Source organism: Bos grunniens, chromosome 21 (genome assembly GCF_055505025.1).
Source record: "Bos grunniens cultivar Pamir isolate PY7600 chromosome 21, Bosgru_T2T1.0, whole genome shotgun sequence".
Lineage (NCBI taxonomy): Eukaryota > Metazoa > Chordata > Mammalia > Artiodactyla > Bovidae > Bos > Bos grunniens.
In genome coordinates, this window is record NC_141185.1 from 49,548,371 (window position 1) to 49,554,590 (window position 6,220).

The following is a 6,220-nucleotide window of genomic DNA, read 5'->3' on the forward strand; positions in this document are numbered from 1 at the left end:
CCAGGAATAGATGTATGTGTACTCGGTCGTGTCCAACTCTTTGTGACCCCATGGACTGTAACCTGTCAGGCTCCTCTGTCCATGGGATTTTCCAGGCAAGAATACGGGAGTGGGTTGCCATTTCCTTCTCCAGAGGATCTTCAAAACCCAGGGATCTAATCTGAATCTCTTGCAACTCCCGCATTAGCAGGCAGGTTCTTTACCAGTTGAGCCACCAGGGCAGCCCTGAGCCACGGGGAAAGCCCTCTCTAAATACACACATACACGACTGTCAGCTCCCCAAGAGCAGGGGTTATTCTGTTCTGTTTGCTGTTGTAGCTCCAGTACCTAAAGTGATGCCTGCCCACAGAACAAGCACTCACTAAATAACTATTTAATTAGTGAAAGTAAGAAGTGTCCCCACTGATCAGATCAACTTCTGTAGCAGGGTCCAGTGTTCATTTATTTTCCTCATCAAGAGGCAATGGCCAGATTTTAAAATAAGAAAGAAAAAAAAGAGAACTCTTCATCTCAGATTTCTCTTCTTAGTCATCTTCTGGCTCAGCCTCTAATTCTCTGGATTATCTACAAAGTCCTTCTTTGAACATCCCCCCAACACACAAACATCCCTGTAAGGAGTTAGACTCCAGGAGGGACAAGAGTTTAAGGGTCTGTGTTTAATTCATCACCTTCAAAGACACTAGGGATCCGTGTGCCCTCCTGGGGGTCTGGGTTATCTTGTACAGAATGGAGCAGCTGTCCTACCAGAATCCAGACACCTCCTTAGATGCCTGGTTGAAGCATGTGCTACTGCTAAGTCACTTCAGTCGTGTCCGACTCTGTGCGACCCCATAGATGGCAGCCCACCAGGCTCCCCCATCCCTCGGATTCTCCAGGCAAGAACACTGGAGTGGGTTGCCATTTCCTTCTCCAATGCATGAAAGTGAAAAGTGAAAGGGAAGTCGCTCAGTCGTGTCCGACCCTCAGCGACCCCATGGACTGCAGCCTTTCAGGCTCCTCCATCCATGGGATTTTTCCAGGCAAGAGTACTGGAGTGGGGTGCCATTGCCTTCTCCGTGAAGCATGTGGAGACCAACTAGTATCAGTGTTTTATTTTCTGAGGGGAGGGAATGTTCCTTTTTGATAATGCAAAGTGACAGTAACATCATTGTCATTAAAGAAGACTGCTGTTAAAACAATAATGGCTTTCCCTCTTGGAAACATTTACTATGTCTCAGGCACTGGAACAAACACAACATCTTATTTTATCCTTACAAGACCCTGAGATTGATTTACAAGCCCATTTTACAGATGAGGTAATGGAGAGCTGGCAAAACTCATAGTTTGTAAGGGAGAGAGCCAGGGTTTGAACACAAGATTCCAAAGGTTGAGCTGTTCACCCTCACCTTCTCTACCTTCTTTCTCTGATAAGGAAAGCAAGAGTGTCCATGTGAAAGGTGATTTGGGAGGCATTTGCAGTGACTAGCTCAGAAACAAAGCTCAAATGCTGGTAATCAAACACAGTGAATTTGAAACTAACAGAACATTGTAAGTCAACTATACTCCAACAAAATTATTTCAAAGAAATAAAATAAAACAGCTTGCCCAAATTCAAAGCCCACCTGAACCGCTTTCTGCTGTGACACTGCAGACAGTTTACTTAACCCCTTCACATCCCAGTTTTCTCTTCTGTAAAAGGGGGGTAATAACAAGACCCTGTCTCCTTTAGTTGGAAGGGCTGAGTTCATATATATAAATTATAAATTATTTTCTCAGCCTATATCAGAGTAGTATTTATATTGCCTTCTTCGAACTGCTGCCGTAAAGTTCCTCATTCTACCCCTCCATGAATTGGACATCTTGGCTATTGGGACAAAAAAAAAAAAAAAAAAAGCAGTTTATCCAAGATGTCACGATAACCCAGAGAGAATCAGATTAGACTCAGACCAGAAGTTCTCACGAGGAAGAGGAAGGGTCTAGAGCAGACTTTGCAGAAGGTTTTGAAGGAAAAAAAACGCTTCCTTTTCCCTTTTTAAAAAGATGTAAACATCTTCCCAGGCTCCTCTGACATCAGCTTGTCAGTGATGAATCATCGGGAGCAAAAAGACACGCACTAGGTAGGTCACAGTCTCCATTTTTAGTCAACTTCTTGGTGGCCCGGCTGAAGCCTTGCAGGAGGGCCCATGATCTTATGCAGCTCAGGAAACCTCAGCCCCTCCAAGTCTTCAGAGGACTGGGTTAAATGGAGAGGGAAAGACTAACAGAGACTGAAGGCCTCCCTTCTGGTATTTCTTTTTAAAATCTTAAAGAAATTTGCACAGGGTTTTTTTCCTTTCTTTTTAACAGAGTACATGGACCCAGCATTTTCCTGTTAATGCCTGTTTGTGAATGAGATCTTGTAAGTAATAGAACAGAGGGAAGCAGTCCCTGGGAGATCTCTCAGTTTGAACCAGTGTTTATTTAAAACAACAGCAGCAAAAACCCCTCAATCCTCAATGGTTCCTAAATTTATATGTACTTGATTCTTTTTTTTTTTTTTATGAATCCATCCAGAAACCATTTCATTTATCATGTACCAAGCCCTTGGCAGTGCAACTGAAGATGTTAAGAGAAGCAGAGATGTGGAGGAAATCCAGGCAGATCTCCTGGAGGAGGAGACACTTGCTAAAGTTTGGCCAAGTGAAAAATGAAAGGAGTGTATTCTTAGAGGGAGAAACTTCATCATGACTAGAATTCCAGCAGTAAGAAATCTGGGAACTATACAGAGAAGCAGGAAAGGAACGCAGAAGGGAACAGTGTGAATTGAGGGAAAAGCCCATCTCCCCCTTTTTATCTTGCTGCTTCTAACTGGCTGTGAATTTAGAAACCAGATAACATGGATGTTAGGATTGTGTGTAAAACATCAGTATATAAACAACCTCAGAGTGAATATCTGACAATGAAAGGCAGGAATGGGAGGGAGGCAAGGTTTGGGCCACTGGTACCAGCTAACACCTGTCCCTGCACAGAATCCAGTAACCGGCCACAGTGGGAACAGCCAGAAGTCCTAAGCCATAAAAAGGGAGGATATCTTACGGGCCCCTGCACCGCCACTAAATCACAGCCCACTCCCACCCCACCCACCACCCTTTAGCCCAGGACCTTAATTTAGGTGCTGGAGATGTGGGGGGAGGGAATGTCCATAGTTGATTCTCCCTAGAGCCGAGCCACACTCGCGCCCCTGCAGTTCTCCAGAAGGAGCCTCAGGGCCTGGGGAACTAGATTCTAACTGCGGCCCCTCCTGCAGAATCTGAGAGAAGGCGAGAAAGAGCAAGATCCGGAACTAGCGCGCAGAAGCGGAGACCAAGGAGGCTAAGCCGACCAGAGATGGATGAACTAGACGCCCCTGGGAAAGGCCGGCGACTTCACCGGATAGACACGGGGCACCCTTGCCCTCTGTGCCTCCCGCCCCAGGCCCGGGACCCTTCAGAGCCCTGGAGAGGCAGCGCCCACCCCGCCCCCAGACCCGGCGGGGGTCCCTCCCAGCCTCCCATTCTCCTTGCAACACACCGCCCTCCGCCCTGTTTCTCTGGGTCGCAGAGTGCGGGGCTGGGGGGCGGGGCAGAAGGGGTGCGGCGAACCCCACCAGGGCTTCTTACCTAAGCGCGAGCATCCGTCCGACCGAGCTCGGTCTGCTGCTGGGACTGCGGGGCTGGGGAGGCTCCCACGGACTCGGATCGCGCCTCCCCCCACCGCGCCCCGAGCCCCCAGACCCTTCGGTGGCCCCGAGCTGGGGCGCCGGGACCAGGGGACAGGCGCCGCGCGGGCGGGAGGAGGCGGCTCCTGCGGGGCTCGGCGGGGCGGGGCGGGGGCGTCTGCTGGGCCCCGCCCGGAGGGGACTTGGGAGCTATTCTCTCTGGAAGGACAAAGGCGGCCGGGGAAGGCTTGGCGCCCCCCAACCCCCATCCCCGGGGCCTGGCCCTGAACTTGAACTTGTACTTGACACTTTGTCCGGAAGGTGGCGAGGGAACCCATCTGAGCTAGGACGGGGGGCTAGTCCGTCCACCTCTCCTCCTGGGGAGGGAGCGAACCCGGCCTCTTCGGCGCCGGGAGGGAGCCCCTGCCTCCCCAGGTGCCCTCAGGGCCCGGTGCGCCCCCAAGCGGCCTTGGGCTCGAGGGTCGTGGGGTTCCTGCCCTCCCCCTCGGAGAATCGGGGTGCGAACCAAGCCGTGGGTCTCCCGCCCGCAGGAGTAGGCGCGGACCCTGCGCCCCCGCCCTCCACCCTACCCTACCCCACCCCACCCGGGGCCCGGCCCGCAGCCGGAGCCGCGCGGGGCCTGCCGGATTCCCTGCACGTCGCGTCGGCGGCCGCTATTCAGCCGCTAATTGAACGTTAATGGCAGGTGCGGATGAGGTCACCGGAGCTGGCTTTTCTCACACATTTTTCATGCAAATTCGCGAAACTCTAAACAAATTTAAATAAAAAGCTCTTTGTGCCTCGCGCCCCTCAGTCTTCTCCCTCCCGCCCGGGGTCCTGGCTCCTCCCGGGGCCCTGGGGCCCCGAGCCTGCTGCCCGGCGGAGCGCGGCACGCGGGGGGGACCTGGGCGCCCAGGGGCAGCGCCGCCTGCCGGACGGCCAGGCCCACCCCGCCGCGCCGCCGGCGGCCCTGACCGCAGCCCCCTGGGCGCGGTGGAGCGGGGATGAGAGACGTTTCACTGGGGTTGCCTGGCAGGGGAGGCTGGTAGGGCGCCAGGCACTTAGGGAGGCCGCGTGGGCAGGGGTTTGAATGCTTGGCATCTGGGCAGGTGTGCCTGTGCCGACATCCTGGCTGCACCCATCCCTGCACCCACCAGCTACCTCAGCCTCACTCTCCCCGTTGGTTAAACAGGAATTAATACAGTGCCCGTTTTGTATAGGGATGTCTGAGGATTAAACCATGATTTAGGACATGAGCAAGCACTTAGTGCCTGGCGCAAGAAAGTCTTGATAATTGTCTGGGGTCCCAGGGCCTTGTGAAAAGGGATGCTGTCATATTGCACATTCATAGAGAACCTTGTCAGGGTCTTTCAGGAGATTTACGAAGCCTTGCATCCCATTCTGGTCACAGAAATGAGATCTGGAGCCCAGTGCCATTGCTTCCCAGCTGTGTGAGTGTGCACGTGTTTCTTAGCATCTCTGAAGCCTCTGTTAGCTACTCTGTAAAATGGGATTAAGTCTTATGGCAGTGGGGGTGTTTGTCACTATGAGGATTAAATGACAAGACACTGATGGAGGTTTGGGAGCTGCCTCAAGATCCAGAACCTACAGAACCCCGTTTCTGAGAGTAGCACACCTAAGATTGCCACCCTCAAGGCTAGAGGTAAGCCTGGGACCCGGCAGCCAATGGCCTCCGTCCTCTTAGCCAGATGAGCCTAGCCCAGGTCAGGGAGACACTTCCCCAGACCTTGGGAGGGCTTCTTGGATCCATACCAGGGACCCACCACACCTGACACAGCAGGAATTGTCTTTGCTAGTGGCTAAATCTTACTTTCCTCACCCACATCCTTCCCACAGAACTGACCAGACACAAGGAAGGCTTTGCAGAGAAACTTTATTGTGAGTTGGGAAAAGTGTGTGTGTGTGTGTGTGTGTGTTAGTCACTCAGTTGTGTCCGATTGGACTGTAGCCCGCCAGGCTCCTCTGTCCATGGAGTTCTCCAGGCAAGAATACTGGAGTGGGAAGCCATTCCCTTCTCTAGGGGATCTTCCCAACCTAGGGATCAAACCCGAGTCTCCCGCATTGCAGACAGACTCTTTACCATCTGAGCCACCAGGGAAGCCCATGGGGTAGAGAGAGGTGAGGTTTACAGGATGAGAAGAGGCTTTTCTTGCAGAACTTGCCAAGTCCCTCAGGACCATCCAGGGGGATCCCCCTGGCCTTGCAAGAGACCCAGTGATTCCAGATCCCTGAGTGAGATCTCTGCTCACCGACTGCTGCTTCTGCAGCTTCAGCTTTCCTTGAGGACCTCATCAGGCCAGACTCTGGGAAGCACTGGGGCAGGCCCAGGAGTGCCCATCAGGCTTCTATCAGGTCAGGGGAGAAGCAGAGTCTGCAGAAGTGTAGGTGACCCGCAGCCAGGGGACTGGGGGGCTGCAGCAGTTAGACCCTCTGACCCCACCTACTCCCACTTCCCATTTCCCACCAGGTGGAAGCCCTGAGCCTTCCCCTGTACCTTGCCCCCACTTTCCAGTGCTCATTCAGGCTTGTCTTAACCAGCTGGGT